We start from the raw sequence: 18,403 nt of genomic DNA, 5'->3' as shown, positions 1-18,403 counted from the left end.
TCTGTCTAAATGGTAGCCCTCCCACCATGTGCAATTGAATCACAAATTGTCGCAATCGTTTGAATATAGTTATAAAGAAATGTGCAGGCGAGATTTTCGTTTGTACACAATTAGGGGCGCCGCCAGAACGAAAACAAAGTGGGGGGCTGTCTAAATGTTAGCCCTCCCACCGTGTTCAATTCAACCACAAACTGTCGCACTTGTTTGTACGCCTTTGTACATAAATGTGCAGCTGAAATTTTCGTTTGCACATAAATGTGGCCCCGCCAAAACGATAACAAACTATGGGCTCTCTAATTGATAGGCCTCCCACCATGTCGAATTCAACCACAAACTGTCGCACTTGTTTGTTACGGTTTTGTACAGAAATTTGCAGGCGAAATTTTCGTTTGTACACAATTGCGGGCGCGCCAAAACGATAACAAAGTATAGGCTACCTAATTGGTAGCACCCCCTACGTCCCATTCAAAAGAAAATCATCTCAATTGTTTGCACATCGTTTGAGCAGTAATGCGCAGGCGAAATTTTTTTCTAAGCTATCAGATGCGTGGACAGAACGAAAAAAAAGGGGAGTTGTCTAAGTGCTAGCCCCACCAGTTGTGTTCGATTGAACCACAAATTGTCGCGATCGTTTATACATCGTTTGTGCAGAAATGTGCAGGTAAAATTTTCGTTTGTATTAAATAATATACGGATGTGAGTATTTTTAATATCTGCGATCAACATTAACCGGTTTGGATAACGGTTGATGAATTTGAAAATGGTTCCTATTGCACTAGTTGAAAAAAAATTCTTTTTCTCTGGCACACGGAAGAAAATGCCTGATTCTAATAGAACTTTTCACGTAGAATTCGAATCTGCAATCAGTTTTTCTCCATCACCCTCAGTTTTTCCGTGACAGAGGTGTTTTCGGAAAATTTCCCCTCAAATTTCTGTTCTTTTTCTTTTTTCTTTTTTTAAAACCATTTTCATACTTGTAGCTTGGGTACCTTAGGTATATAAACGCACAAATTATATTGTATGTTAGCCTGATTTATACTTAGTAAGCCCTCTAAGTTTCATAAGAATAGCATTATTCTATCTAGAGAAATAAACATATTTATATAAAAAATATGCTATGTGTACTGTTCATTTTACAATATTCATTAGTGCAGATAAAATCACATATAACTTCCACGAAAATTACAATATAAGCACGGTTTATATCTTATTGGATTTGAAATAAAACATATTTTCAATGATGTATACACCGTGTCACCATTTTATATCTACTTAATAAATAATACAAAAGAAGTGAGTGGTATCTTCTTAATAAATGGACACTTACTTACCTCAACTAATATGTTTTAGTTGTCGACTTTCTTCTGTGTTTGGTTTCTGGAACATCTCTTAAGTGTCCAACAGTAATCAGCTAGCATTTTTGAACTACACTGTCACTGGTACCTCTTCTCCATGGAGGAAATGTCCTGATGAAAATGTTCCCCATACTCATCACTAAGAGCACCAAGCTTTTCAGGAAAGAAATGCAGGTGGGAGTCTAGAAAGTGAACTTTAAGGGACATGTTGCAACCCATTTCATTGAATGATTGCCGGAAATCACTCACAATTTCACGGTAATTTGAGGCTTTCTTGTTTCCTAAAAAAATCTCTGTTAAACATTTAAATGGACACCAAGCTGCTTTCTCAACCAGAGTTAAGAGATCCTCAAATTTTTGGTCAAGAATCAAACATCTTATTTGGGGGTCTACAAAAATCCCTAGCGTCATTAACCCGAGGAATTTTTTCCTTGAGGTAACAAGATCCTGCATTACTTTTGTCCATTGTCCTAACAAAGTTTTTGAAGAGCCCCAACTTTATGTGAAGAGGAGGTAGAATTATCTAATCAGGGCTCACCAGTGAGGAATAAACAGCATTCTTCTGTCCAGGAGTTAATACATGCGTTGGCCATTCCTTCTTGATGTAATGTTCCGCTTTGTTCCTGCTGTCCCATTCGCAGAGGAAACAACAATATTTCGTATAACCAAGCTGCAAACCCATTAACAAAGAAATGACTTGTAAATCACAGCAAACGGTCCACTTGTATTTCTCATACTGAATTTTTTCTAACACTATTTCGATGTTTTCATAGGTTTCCTTCATATTAGTTGCATAAGCCAAAGGCACTGAAGGAAATTTGTTGCTATTGTGCAAAAGGACAGCCTTAAAACTAGTTTTCAAAGAGTCAATAAGCAATCTCCACTCTGTACTTATATGTGCATGTCCAAGTCTATCCATCACAGCACAGACATTATTACAATACACTAAATCATTTTCTTGAGAATAGTAGTTTTGAAACTGTATGAAGGTTTCGAAAAATACACACTTTAGTGTCACGATGGAGCAGATTCCAGCCTTAAGTTTAGAATCAAGAAGTTCTGTCTGTGTATTGGAGAGTTTTAAATCCCGTATGAGGTCATTTAGTTCACCCGGAGTTATCAGATGGGAATCCAATGTAGATGTGCTTCCTACATAAGTAGGATCATCATCTTCATTTGGAACTTCAATAGTTGCCTCAAGTACGTAATCCTCATTTACCGTAAGATGAGGAGGAGGTACCGGTACAGGTAATTCTGCACTGTGTGGAACTGGCCTAATTGCTGATGCAAATTAGGGTACTGTACTGTGTGGTTAGATTTACTGCTTATTTCTTTTATCTGTGTCATACAAAAGTAGCAGTCTGAAGAATGATCTTTTGGTTCCCTCCAGATCATCGGGCGAAGTACATGTTTCGTCCACCATTTGCCCACCCAGTCAGACGTTTCACGCAAGTACAACAAATGTAGTGAGGAACCCAGTTCTTATCCTGGTCTCCTACACAGCAACCAAAATATAACTGTGGAGTAAAACATCGACGTTGTGATTTAAATATCAGCTCCCCACATACATAACAGAAATTGTCCGGTTTATTTACACACTTCCTCGACATCTTGTATCCTGTAAGGTATCACACACATACATACATACACACACACACACACACACACACACACACACACACACACACACACACACACACACAGGAATCTACACTCCATCAAATTTCCACAAAATCCCTCTAGACATTCCCTCATACAAAAATGGTGACATGGTGTACACATCATTGAAAACGTTTTATTGGAAGTCCAATGAGGTATAAACCGTGGTATATTGTAATTTTCGTGGAAATTATATGTGTTGAAGACCGACCCGACCCCACCCGTGACCCAAATTGACTGACCCGACCCGACAACCCGACCCGAGCTGACCCGATTGGCCCGACCCAAAGTGACCCGAGTGAACCAACCCGAGGTGACTTAACCCGACAACCGACCCGAGTGACTTGACCTTACAATCTAACCAGTTTGAGAGAGCTAGAACTTTACAAAACTACCACCAGAAAAAAAATGCTGACCAATTCTTATGCATAAACCATTGTTTCGGCTCTTTTTACTTGTAGTATAATTGTCCTCCTCCTCCTCCTCAGTGTTCTTCCATTAATAAACAGGCCAGTTTCCGTGAATTAGGTAAGAAGCTTCCATTTTTGCGATTTCCCGCTAATATCTGCCTCGCAACCCAACATAAAGTACCACCCTACTTATTACAATCTATCAATTCCAACCTTCTTACACACTCTCGCTCTCCTGATATCACCCCCTTTACTACATCCCTCAGAATGCAATCCCTTAGCAAGATCAAAACTTGTGATCCGTCCATTTTTCGCTTCCTTATATCGTCTAATATTGCTCTCGTCTCTTGCATTTTTTCAGCATTTCCTTATTCGTTTTCCTCTCTACCCTGCTAACCTTCTTTATTTTACTCCACATCCAAATTTCCAAGGTTAAAATTTAGGCAATCAAGTTCAAAAGTCAAAATAAAATTTGACTGAGTTCTGAAGACAAGTTCTGAAGGCTAAAAGAATAAAAGTTCTGAAGACAATAAAAGAATAAAAGTTCTGAAGACAACATTATTTTCTAGTAAGGAATGTATATAGAACTTCTTTTAATATTTTTTGCTGTGTAACAAACAACAATTTCATCACGTTAACATTCCGATTTTTCTATTTAAAAACAGCGTTGCTGTCTGATAGAATCATAAGGAACTAATTGCACTGAAATATCATTCTGTAGGGAATTACCTTTTATTTTTTCTTGATTAATTTATCTAGAATATATTTGCAACGTTATATAAAATTAGCAAGTATTTTATTGCGGAGAAAGTCAAATCACTACTCCAGCAATAATAATAATAATAATCTGAAGGTGACCAAGAAAGTTCTGTCTCTTTGTGGAGGTCTGTGTTCAATTGGCCCTCACACCGTGAGTTGAATGCGAATGGATATAAGGTGAAGGTCAGTTGTTGGACGAGACGAGACGAGACAGAATTTTCATGAAAGGGTACGAGATGAGACAGAGCTCTTTCAATAGAAACATATGCACTTTTCCAGACGAGACTACCTTCACGACACATTTTCGAAACGAGAATGCCCCAAACCAGGTCTCGTGAGCAACACTAGTGAGTATATCCAACATACTACTTGGTTGTGGCTGTTCAGATGCACCGTGAACGTGCGTAAGGACTGAGTGAACATGGGGCCTTCACAGAGCGTCATAAGGGCTTGTTTGCTGTACGAGTTCAAATTGCTGCTCCGCGGAGCGGAAGATATGACAGGCCTTTGGTGAGGGTGTCGTGACTACGCGGAGAGTGCAGTGGTATGACGGTTTAAGGACGGTGACGAAACACTCGAAGACGCACCACGTGCCGGAAGACAAACAGATGTTCAAAATAAAGATCTTCGGGCAGCAATTGAGGCGAAGACAGACATGTGAGGAACTGGTACTACCTTTCAGTGTAAGTGGAGAAACCATTCTGCACCACCACCATCAACTTGGGAAGCACTGCAAGTTGGGTTGATAGGTCCTACATGATTTGACTTGGAGCCAGAAAGCAACGCGAGCAGACACCTGTGTTTCTTTGGTGTCTCGTCTGAGGAAGGAGCAATTTCTGAACAGGGTGTTGACATGTGATGGGAAGTAGGTCCTGTACGAAGCTCCACGGCGCCGTCATTGTTGGTTAGCATCCCATGAACCGGTTCAAAAACAGCCCAAGCCAGCACCACGCCAGAATAAGGTTCTCCTGTGCATTTTGTGGACTGCTCGAGGTATCGTCCATCGGGAACTGCTACCAGCTGGTCAGATCATCAATGCAACTGTGTACTGTCACTGTGTACTGTCTGGATCCAGCAGTTCTGAATCGCAAAGGGGCCCTCTTGTTACAAGGCAACGCTAAGCCCCACGTGGCTAAAATGACCCAGTACATCATTCTACGCCTTGGATGGAAAACACTATTGGATCCGCCATACTCCACGGACATTGTACCGTCCGATTACCACCTGTTCCATTCCTTGGACAATCACCTTAGAGAACGCCAATTCAAACAGCTAGTAGAGGTTGAATATGCACTTGATATCTTCTTCACTTCACGTCCCACCAAGTTCGACTGTGATGGAATCCATGGCCTTCCAGAACGTTTTCAGAAGGTCGTCGAGGCTGATGGAGACGATTTTTGATATTCCAGGTACGTCTTAGGTTACATACCAATGTTCGAAGGTGTTGGTGAAAAGGCGGCGGAACTTTCTTGGGCACTCTTAAAGTTATAATAATAATAATAATAATAATAATAATAATAATAATAATAATAATAATAATAATAATAATAATAATAATAATAATGTGTCCTGCCCAAAGGCAGATGTTTGATCCGAAGGTCCATGGGTATTGATTCCAGCTCGTACCAAGTAAGTTTTCTGGTGGACAAACCCCATGTGCATGGGTTTTCTCGGTGTTCTCCCATTTCCCCCCACTTTCTTCATTCAACCACTTCAATTATTTCTCATCATCACTGTCTCTCTTAGTGTTGGTGCATAACGTGGGACGTTAACTAGATATTTCCTTTCAATTTCACTTAATGTGACATTTAACTTGACATAGAAACGCAGAAAGGAAAAAAGTCAGTAGTAATATTAATTACAATTACAATACCAATTAGTTAATATAGGGTAAAATTAAAATTTTATTACTATTTCACCTTCAATTAGTCACATTTATCATTCATTCACCAACTTCGAATTGAATTCCACAACAAAGCTCTTTATAGTATTCCGTATAGAAAATAAGTGAAGAATGTGACGACCCGACCCGAGTGACCCGACACGAGCTAACCCGACTGACCCGACCCGACAACCCGACCCGTAACCCGACCCGTTTGAGAGCACTATCAGAGGGGTACTATTTACAGTACAATTTATTTTGTATGGTTTAGCATACTTTAAGGCTACCATACTTTTTGAAAACAGAAAAAACGGGACATCTTACAAATTAGTAATAAATATTGCATTTTGTATTAATTTTATCTTTCGAATTTTACTACAGTATCGCACTAGTTATACAACTTAAAATAATGTATTAATATAGTCCATACTCAGTGGCGTATTTAGGGGGAGGGCTTCCGGGCTCAAGCCCCCCACTGAAATCTTACTTACTATAGTAAAGTATATGAAATATCTTGCAGAATTTTCATATTTTCAGGCAAAGCACCCCCGGAAGTTAGCAAAGCCCCTCCCGAAACAAAATCGTAAATACGCCACTGTCCATACTTAATCAACAGTGCTAAAAATTGTTATAGAATCTAGAAGCTGTTATACAATATAAACGCAATCAGTGAACATACAATATTTAGGCAAAAATTATATTTTCAATATTATTACGCATACCACCTTTACATGCTCTACATGTCTATAAAGAAAAATATCCAGATTTATGAAGTTGTTTCAAAATTTCAATAGGCTAATTTATTGTTGTTAACCTAAAATGCGAACTAAAAGAAAGCAATTTGCATAATTGTTTTTCTGAAGCAGAAAAAAAAATGTGTTTTCGGGGCTGGTCTGCAACGTCACAAGAATTTGTTGCCACCTCGGGGTATACATTCTTACTTTTAGTGATAAGAGTGCTACTTAGGAGGATTTAAACATTGCATGTTATATCCGGGAAGCAGCGATTGCAATAATAATAAAGATTAGAATGAAATTGTTCCTATAGTATTGTCGGAATTGAAAGCAAAAGGAATAAGTCGATTTTATTATCTTTTCAGAAATTTTGATATGTAATTAATAATAATAATAAAGAAAAAAACAGGACAAGAAGGAAAATTTCTGCACACCGGGACAAATTTTAAGAAACCGGGGCGTATGGTAGCCTTACATACTTATTTGCATGCGGAGTGTCAGTACGGAGCCACTACGTAGCAGAGTTGAAACAAAACCTCGTAAATAGGTTGCCAACTCAGGAAAACAAAATTACCGGCACACCCTCAAAATTCTCTGTACAAATGAGAAACTGAAGACTGTATTGATCGTTATTGTATTTACCAGCAATTGCCACTTCTTTAAAATTATCGAAACAGATGAATAATACTGGATATTAATCTTAATGTAACAATAGTTGATTCATAAAATGAAATTTATTCTATAAACTTCACTTCAAACAAAGGAAATTGCTTTAAAAAGTCATTTTCTACTCTCAATAAATGAATAAAATTCTTTTACAATAAAATATAAGTGTTATCAAATTTGTTATGTTAAATAAATAAAAAAAACTGCCATACGTTAAAAAAATATCGATAATGTATAATACAACGGAAATTTGTGTTTGTAAAGGCACTGTTGAAAAATTTCGATGTTCAAAATACCGGTCACCGGCCTTAATCAAAATTACAGCAAATACCGGCCAGTTAGCAACTCTACTCGTAAATCAGAATGCTGAATGCACCAAAATACTTCACCATGCATTCTATAGTTTCTGCAAAATGAGTTTAATGAAGATGATCATATAAAACAAAATACTGTGTTATAATTTTCCCTTTAACAGTCTACTTTGTGGATTTGTTATATCTTCCACTTATCAATTTCCTGTACGAGATGAGAATAACGGTTTCTGCGCAAGATAGAAAGAAAAAAATACATTTTTCTCATAAGGATTCAGTTCACGTAAGAAATAATGAATAAGTTTAATAATAAGAGCCGAGGAGTGAAAAACTAACTCAGCAATAATGATTGTAAGTATAAATATAAATATAAAAAAACAAAAAAAAAACAAACATTTAATTCCATCATCGTTAGGATAAGATCAATATAGTGAATCACACGATAGTGTGAACAAACCAAACCACACAATAGTGTGAACAAAATCCTGTTAGAAAAATACTCCATAAATGTGACACATTTTTTTAATGCTTCTACCATTTATACAAACCCTCACATTGTTTTCGTTCTGGCGGCGCCCCTAATAGAGTACAAACGAAAATTTCGCCTGCACATTTCTGTGCAAATGATGTACAAGCGATTGATATAATTTGTGATTGAATTGGATATGGTGGGGGCTACCATTTAGACAGCCCCACTTTGTTTTCGTTCTGGCGGCGCCATTAATTGTGTACAAACGAAAATTACGCATGCATATTTCTGTACAAACGATGTACAAACGATTACGAAAATTTGTGATTCAAATGGACATGTTGGTGGGAAGCTACCACTTAGAGAGCCCCCAGTTTGTTTTCGTTCTGGCGGCGCCCCTAATTGTGTACAAACGAAAATTTTGCCTGAACATTTCTGTAAAAACGACGTACAAACGATTGCGACAATTTGTGATTGAATTGGACATGGTCGGGGGCTACCACTTAGACAGCCCCACTTAGTTTTCGTTCTGGTGGCGCCCCTAATTGTGTACAAACAAACATTTCGCCTGCTCGTTTCTGTACAAACGAAGTACAAACGATTCCGACAATTTGTGATTCAATTGGACATGGTGGGGGGGGGCTACCACTTAGACAGCCCCCTTTTTTCTGTTCTGTCGGCGCCCCTAATTGTGTACAAACGAAACTTTTGCCTGCACATTTCTGTACACACGAAGTAGAAACGATTGCGATAATTTGTGATAGAATAGAACATGTTGGTGGGGGGCTACCAGTTAGACAGTCCCCCACTTTGTTTTCGTTCTAGCGGCGCCCCTAATTGTGTACGAACATACATTTTGTCTGCACAATTCTGTACAAACGAAGTACAAACGATTGTGACAATTTGTGATTCAATTGGACATGGTGGGGGGGCTACCACTTAGACAGCCCCCATTTTTTTCTGTTCTGGCGGCGCCCTTAATTATGTACAAACGAAAATTTCGCGTGCACATTTCTGTACAAACGAAGTACAAACGATTGCGACAATTTGTGATTGAATAGGACATGGTCGGGGGCTACCACTTAGACAGCCCCAATTTTTTTCGTTCTGGCGGCGCCCCTTATTGTGTACAAACGAAACTTTTGCCTGCACATTTCTGTACACACGAAGTAGAAACGATTGCGATAATTTGTGATAGAATAGAACATGTTGGTGGGGGGCTACCAGTTAGACAGTCCCCCACTTTGTTTTCGTTCTAGCGGCGCCCCTAATTGTGCACGAACATACATTTTGCCTGCACATTTCTGTACAAACGAAGTACAAACGATTGTGACAATTTGTGATTCAATTGGATATGATGGGGGGGGCTACCACTTAGACAGCCCCCACATTGTTTTCGTTCTGGCGGCGCCCCTAAGTTTGTTCAAACAAACCTTTCGCCTGTACATTTCTGTACAAACGATGCACAAACGAATGCGACAACTTGTGATTGAATTGGACATGGTGGGGGGGGCTACCACTTAGACAGCCCCATTTTTTTCTGTTCTGGCGGCGCCCTTAATTATGTACAAACGAAAATTTCGCGTGCACATTTCTGTACAAACGAAGTACAAACGATTGCGACAATTTGTGATTGAATAGGACATGGTCGGGGGCTACCACTTAGACAGCCCCCAATTTTTTTCGTTCTGGCGGCGCCCCTAATTGCGTGCGAACATACATTTCGCCTGCACATTTCTGTACAAATGAAGTACAAACAATTGCGACAATTTGTGATTCAATTGGACATGGTGGGGGGGCTACCACTTAGACAGCCCACATTTTTTTCTGTTCTGGCGGCGCCCCTAATTGTGTACAAACAAAAATTTCGCCTGCACGTTTCTGTACAAACGAAGTACAAACGATTGCTATAATTTGTGATTGAATAGGACATGTTGGTGGGGGGCTACCAGCTAGACAGCCCCCAATTTGTTTTCGTTCTGGCGTCGCCCCTAATAGTGTACAAACGAAAATTTGGCCTGCACATTTCTGTACAAACAATGTACAAACGATTGCGATACTTTGTGATTCAATTGGACATCGTGGGGGGAGCTACCACTCAGACAGCTCCCCACTTTGTTTTCGTTCTGGCGACGCCCCTAAGTTTGTTCAAACAAACATTTCGCCTGCACATTTCTGTACAAACGATGCACAAACGAATGCGACAACTTGTGATTGAATTGGTTTTGGGGGGGGGGCTACAACTTAGACAGCCCCCATTTTTTCTGTTCTGGCGGTGCCCTTAATTATGTACAAACGAAAATTTCGGGTGCACATTTCTGTAAAAACGGAGTACAAACGATTGCGATAATTAGTGATTGAACAGAACATGTTGGTGGGGGGGGGTTCCAGTTAAACAGCCCCAATTTGTTTTCGTTCTGGCGGCGCCCCTAATAGTGTACAAACGAAAATTTGGCCTGTACATTTCTGTACAAACAATGTACAAACGATTGCGGCAATTTGTGATTTAATTGGACATGGTAGGGGCTACCATTTAGGGGAACTCCCTCGAGAGGAATCACTCTATTTATTTATTGCAAAAAGCAGAATTTAAAAATTCGCATTCGTCCAAAGTTATCGTGTGAAGTAACAGCCGTTTGTATGTACGTACTAATATTGATAAGTTCCACTACGCGATCCCAATTAATAGTTCATATACCCGCGCCACACACACACACACTAGCATTTGTACACACGAAAGTATACCTGGTAGTATCCACACGCTTACGCCGGAAACTAGAAACAAACACACACACACACACACACACACACACACACAGGGACAGAGAGAGAGAAAGAGAATATCTTGTTGTACCTTTATACTGAATGCACCATTACTCACAAAATCAGTTAAAAAAGAAAAAAGAAAAAAGTTGTAAATGAAACTTTCAAAGATTGGTACCACTGCTGCGTGTCACACATGAGATTGTTCCATAATGATTGATTTGTAATATGATGTATATGGGTTTCTTAATGGTAGTATAACAAAATGCCTTCAAATTGACCACTAAATAAAAAGTGAAATTTATTTCTCAAATTTTGTAAAATCGAAGTCGGTGGGCATTATGGGAACAGTCTACAATAACAATATATGCAAATAAATATTAATATACTTCACGTTTTCCAGTGGGTGCAAGAAAGCTTCGAATAGTATTTGTTGCCAGAAGCATTAGCTGATGTAAATATATATATATATATATATATATATATATATATATATATATATATATATATATATATCAAGGTGATTTTGTAGTATAATATCTTTGAGTAATGAATGGGAAGTTTAGGTCTGAGTATAATACGAATAATATACGGGAGTAAAACGTGATAACCCACAAATGTGTGCTCATCAAGATTTTACGAACACTTTTACTTTTTTGGTTTAAACCTTTTTTTGAACCAACTGGTTTAAACCAGACAATCCTGATGGACAGTACGATAACAATGTTGAATATCTGTTGGTAACATTATTTTCTTGATTTAGTAGGAAGATATCCTTTCTTTCACTACACATTTCTATTGAGTTTAGAAATTAAGATAATCTATTATCAAATCATATTTTGCATTCGTGAACCATACGTCCTACATATCAGGAAGAAGATACGATATAATACATCACGTATTATTCGAGAAAAAAATAATTGAAATTCCTTTTTAAAAAAGCAAGATCAATTGACTTTAGACTATCTAAGTATCTGGGTACGTTATCAAGAGCCATATACGAAGGAATACAGAAAAATGCATATTATAACTTTCATCGATTATTTTACAATTGTACTCGCGAGACATACTGACACACATACCTTACAGCCTTTGAATGCGTACTCGATTATCACTATCTATTAATCTCTTCACTATACATAATTTCCAGCTTGAAGATACTACTTTATAAAAATATCTAACTTCAAAATTCGTGGCAACCATCCCCCGCAGTACCCGAGCCAAATCTTAAGAGGTAGGGAGTCTGTTCACACCCAGACTGTTTTACACCCGAAGAACTCGAGAAGACGAAGTACACTTGCTCAATTTGACAGAGGATGAGTGTACCTTAAAGCCACCAGGCATGGAAGCGTATATGAAAAATATCAGATTGTCGGGATTTGAACCAGGACCACCTGATTCGTGGTCAGACACACTACTGCCTGGATCAGAATGACCCTATGCATTCATAATCACTTTCGTAAAAAATAAAAATAATAATAAAATAAAACGTATGGATTCTATCCACGCTCAACACCAAAAAGAAATACATGGACGCAGATTAAAAACCAGATTACTTCTTTGTCAATATCGGCGTATTTGGAATTCCTTTCAAAGGACCATTCTATCACAGCACACATAATACAACGTAACTCAGAGCACATTTCTCAAGATCACTAATATTAGTTATTACTTAGTTAAAATTGTAGACTGCTTTTATTTTCAAAACAAGACAATGCTGCTTAAATTCTAAGGGGAGAAGTGACACCAATGCTTATAGTGTAAGTCTTCGTACATATACATATAAGCTCTACGACAGCCTTTTCCAACCTGGGGTCCGCAAGCCAGTCTGAGAAAGGCACACACACAGAGGTTAGAAATACATCATTCTAAGTTAATGATCGAATTAATAATGACAAGTCAATCTCCGAAACGGCACTAGGATACTTAATGCCGTTTGCCACAACATACCGTTGTGAATCTACATTATCTGCTCTTTCTTATCTGAAGAAAAAGAACAGGATTAGACTTGATATTGAGGCGGATCGTCGCTCAAAAGTTTCTTCGTTTGATCCTGACATTTCCATGTTAGTGGCTGAAAGATAACACCAACCATCACATTAATGAAGTTGTGTACTTCGGTGAGTCATACACTTATTATCATGTTAATTTGTTGAAGTTAATACATTTTATATTTTTTCCAGAAAAAAATACTATTTTCTATACCAGATGGGTAGGCTATTGTTGTTTTGTGTTGTTTACGTACTGGATTTATTTGCAACATCTTAGTCAAGGTGTCCGGCCTGAGATTTGAAACCAAGGATCACCTGATTACAAGGTAGGCATCATACAACTCTAACAGGATTATACCACTGCAAAGAAAAACTAACACACCCATATATGCACTAACATGGGAAAAAATATAAATACTAACCGTATATTATTGCAAGGGGTCTTTCACATGCATTGTAGATTCTAAAGGGGGACGCAGTGTGGAAAAGTTTGGGAAAAGCTGCTCTATGATATCATGAGTTGGGGTGGCTTCCATTCCACCCTTTGGGTAATTTCTCATCATCACCGTCTCCTTTAACCTAGCCTGCATAATCATGGGACGTAAAATTTAAAAAAAAAATTCTACGATATCAAATAAAGTATAAATACATAAATTTCCGGTACATCACATTACAATTGTTAGCATATATAGGAGGCACATTTTTACTTTGATTCGGACAGTGATTTCAACCAATTCACCTGGCCCGATTCCCGAAGCAGTTTTGGAATCACACTGAAGTTGCTCCACGCGGTATTCGTTCTAAAGTTATTCCCGGAGTTCGCATGTTTATTACATGTTGATAAAATTTACCGCCCCAAGAATTTAGGAAACACCGGCTAGGTGAAGGTAGAAAATAGAAAGGACAACAGAGGCCCCGGCGTGAGCAATAGCTCCCGAGAATGAAGGATATACAGTTCATCCAGTTCCTTCACCACTTTCCACAACTCTTCCAGTTAAGAGGAGAGTTAATGAGGGGGAAGTAGCCAAAATCTTATATTATTTAAGCGAGGGAATATTATGTCAGGCGCTCCTAGTATTAAGGGAACTAATCAGTTACCAAACCCACCAATTATAATCGGCATGACTACGAAGAAAATTATAATGAAGGCATGGGCAGTTACAATTACGTTGTAGATTTGATCGTTTCGAATTAAGCTACAGGACGGGCGAGTTCTGCTCGACTAAGAAGACAGTGATGCACCTACTATTCCTTCTCAGGCCCTAAAGATTAGGTATATTGTACCAATGTCTTTATGATTTGTAGAAAATAATCATCGTTGCAATTAAATAGGATGGCCGAAATGTTAAGTGATAGATTGTAAATCTATTTATGGTGTAATAAACCTCCTGTTGAGTCTTATAGTCAATATTATGATGTCGGACTGCAATTTCGGAGTAGTAGTTAATATACAAAGACCTAAAAGACTGCCTTTTATTTACGGCTTTGAAGGCCATTAGTTTTTTTTTTGAATTTAAAGTCTTATTTAAAGAGTGTTGATTGTGATAGGTAGAATAATTATACCTCTTAGTGAAATAATAATGAATGTTGATCTTATTGATGTTTCTTGATTTTTGTTCATGTCTGGTCGTATTGGTTAATAATGAAAGCAGCGTAAGCAATTCGTATGTAGTAAAAAGAGTAATTAGTGCTATTATTACTATTAGGGTGAGAATAATGAATGATATTTGTTCAGCAGTTTTTATGATAATGATTCATTTAGGTAAAAAGCCTAAGAATGGAGGTAAATCACCTAAGGACAAAAACCTAGTAAAAATAGTTGTCATGCCAATTTTGTTGGAAAAGGTTTGATGAATATGAAATATTTTGTTTATTGCGAAAAGGGCAACTGCTATTGTTGAAAGTAGTGCGTAGAATAGAAAGTAAAGTGATCGTGTCATATCACTTAATAACAGAGTTATAAGTATCCAGCCAGTATGATTAACTGATGAGAATGCTATGATTTTACGTAGGGATGTTTGATTTAGACCTCCAATTGAGCTTACAATTTAAGATAGGATTAGGGTCAGGTGAATAAAGTTTGTGGGAACTAAGCTATAGGAGAGTAAGCCAAGAGGCGCTAATTTTTGTCAAGTTATTAAATTAATGCAGTCTACTCAGAGTATAGTTTCTATTACTTCCAGTATTCAGAAGTGAAGGGAGCAGCCCCTATTTTAAACAGGAGACAGATAGAGATGAAATAATATGCACTTTGCAGTCCTATGTAAAGTAAAATGATTGCTATTAAGAGCAAGGATCTTGCAATGGCTTGAACTAAAAAGTATTTTAGAACAGATTCGGTATGACGTTGATTGTTGGTCTTTGAAATCAGGGGGATGAATGATAGAAGATTAATTTCAAGACCAATTCAAGTACCAAATCATGATGAGGAGGTTAGGGAAATGAGGGTCCCCAGCATAAGTGTTGTGGAGAATAATAGAGTTTTAGAATTGGTGAGCACTAGAAAAAGAACAGTAAATCTTCATATGCGGGGTATGAGCTTATCTTTCTATATGTTGGCGTACGGTGCACGTTGATTTTTGATGTCAGAGGTGAAAGTTTGATTATTTTAGGTGTAATAAGAGTATATTAAAATACTTGATTCATCCTATCACGATAATCCTTTAATCAGGCATCTTATTATTTAATTGTTATTTATAGCGGTATATGAGGATTAAAAAAGGTCAAGATTATGATAAATTAATTAAATTTAGGATTATTATATGTTACTAATAATTAAGACTTGAAAATCTATTAGATCCTTTTTATTAACCTGAGATACCGGCTAAAGGTATATTAATAAGCTTAACGTATCCATTAAATGCTAGTTTTTACCGCATATGTTTAGAGAGAGAGATAAATATACTTGTATAGGATACAATTTTGATTGAAGAGGGAAACTAAATTGTATCCTAAACAAGGGGGATAAAAGGGTTTATTTAATACTAATAAATATTGATTAAAGTTAAACGCATAATTAATAACTATTTAGTTTAGTATTATATCTGAATAATAAAGTATTATCCTCGCTTTTCTTCCCATATTTATCTGATTGTACATATAACCTTTCGGGTGAGGGAAAAATGATTGTTGTTAGCCTTGAGGGTAAATAATGAGGTATCATTGGTCGCAGTACTCGCTTTTGTTTATTAATTAATGTTTGAAGTAGTTAAGATTTGGTAAGATCCGGCGAAATTCATGTCAGCTGCCGCGGTGAGACGAAGGGGTCTGAGGGAAGGTTGATTGACGGTTAAGGTGTAGTTATAACTTGAATTGAAGAACTTTATTTTTATTTTTAGGTGAAATTATTATTTGGAATAAAGAGTTCTATTGTTTGAAGTTATGAAACTATTTTTTACACTAGAATTAGACGCCCTATTATTTTTAATGTGAAATAGAATACCTGGGTAATAGTAATTGTTTTCTTGAAACTCAAAGGATTTGACGGTATTTCAGACTATTCAGAGCAATTTGTCCCGTAATCGACAATCCACGATATATTTTACTTGCTGTTGTTTTATAGTTTGTATACTGCCGTAGTTGATAGTACTAGGAGAGAAGTTAAGATACCTTCAGTGTCTTTATTAGGAAAGGCTTCAGGTCAAGGTGCAGCTCATCAGTAAGAGGAGATGGATTAAATTAAGATGTTTAATACGAATTATGATATGAAATTATTTAAATGAAGGTGGATTTGAATGTAATGTCAGTTATATTGCTAGCATGAGTAGGGCTCTAGGATATATACCCATCGAACGTCGCTCTCATTTGTTTAGGTGAGATAAGTCGTAACATGGTGGGTGTACCGGGAGGTGTGCCTAGTTTGATTAATTACAAAATAGAGCTTGTTAGTTACGCTATTCGTATACATCGAACAGGTTTCTGTGCAATTCAGATTATTTTGATTGAAGAATATACTTATTATTGTTGTTGTCTATATTAGTGTTAAGTGAATCAACTTGAATTGGTGTTATTGTATAGGGTATAGAATTTATTTGTTAGTATTATAGTTAATTAGTATCTTAAGGGAATGTTTAAATAAGTGCAAATAGTTTTTGGGGAAGAAAACATGAAATATTGTTCCTTTTGCATCAGGGGACACTAAATGATATAATTATTTCCCGAAATTGAAACAGCTAAAATAATATAGTATTATAAGTGGTATATTATTTACTAATTTTATTTTAGGGGTGAAATGCCTTTCAGTTTCCATTATATGTGGTTGTACAAGAATTGAATTTAATTCAACTGCGGTTAGCTTGTTAAGGATTTAATTTTGTTGTAGTTTGGCCTTAAGAAATAGTAAGGGGGATTTGCTCTTTACTTTTCATCATTTATAATATGGTTTTATATTAAATGAAAGATGTGGACTTAGAAGTAGCTATCATTTATATTTTTGTTATAACTTATTTGAATTGTTTTATTACATTTAATTTACTATTGTACTTTTATCTTAAATTATCTTAGATAATTTGTAATGGTGTTATTAGGTGTTATTTTGTATATAAGAGAGAATGAATAAAGGAATTCGGCAAATTTTTCCTTCGCCTATTTATAAAAAACATGTCCTTTTGTTATAATATAAGGTCTGACCTGTCCAGTGAGGGTTTAAACGGCCACGGTATCTTCATCGTGCGAAGGAAGCATAATCATTAGTTCTTTAATTGTGGGCTTGTATGAAAAGTTTGACGAGTGGAAGACTCCTTATTTGTGATGATGTTGAATTTTACTTTTGATTGAAAAGGCTTAAATGCTTTAAGAAGACGATAAAAGCCTCTATATCTTTATATTTAAGTAGTGATTTTCATAGTTGAGAATATATATATTTGTTGTTTAAGTATTGCGTTGGTGCTACGAGAAGATACATAAACTCTTTTTATGATGATTACTTTTGAGTATTTTTATGATCCTCTATTAATCATTGCTAGACTAAGTTACCTCATTGTTAACAGCGTAATTTTTTTGAGAGTTCATATCGACAAAAGAGATTCCAACCTCAAGGTTGGATTACGATTTTATCTAGGTGCAGAAGCTTAGTATATATGATTAAAATTTTTACATGATCTGAGTTCAGATCGGCGTGGGCCGGATCGGTTTCTATCCCTTAATTTGAAGTAGTACTTTAGTAGTATTAATAGTATTAGTACAAGTATTAATAATACTTATTATTAAGGAATAAACATAATTAATGATTACTTTGGAAGATAAGTGGATTAGATTTAGGATCTAATAATGGATGATGTAAGTCCAGGTAATAGTGTATTAAGATTATATTGTAGATATTATTTCTTATTTAATTTTGATTATTTGTGTTTTACTTGGAGTTCCATTTTTAACTCCATTGGAGCGAAGGGTTTTAGAATATATT

Source organism: Thermobia domestica, chromosome 16, assembly GCF_964235325.1.
Source record: "Thermobia domestica chromosome 16, izTheDome1.hap1.1, whole genome shotgun sequence".
Classification (NCBI taxonomy): Eukaryota; Metazoa; Arthropoda; class Insecta; order Zygentoma; family Lepismatidae; genus Thermobia; species Thermobia domestica.
The sequence above is the reverse complement of the archived record's forward strand: the minus strand, read 5'-3'. Positions refer to the sequence as shown.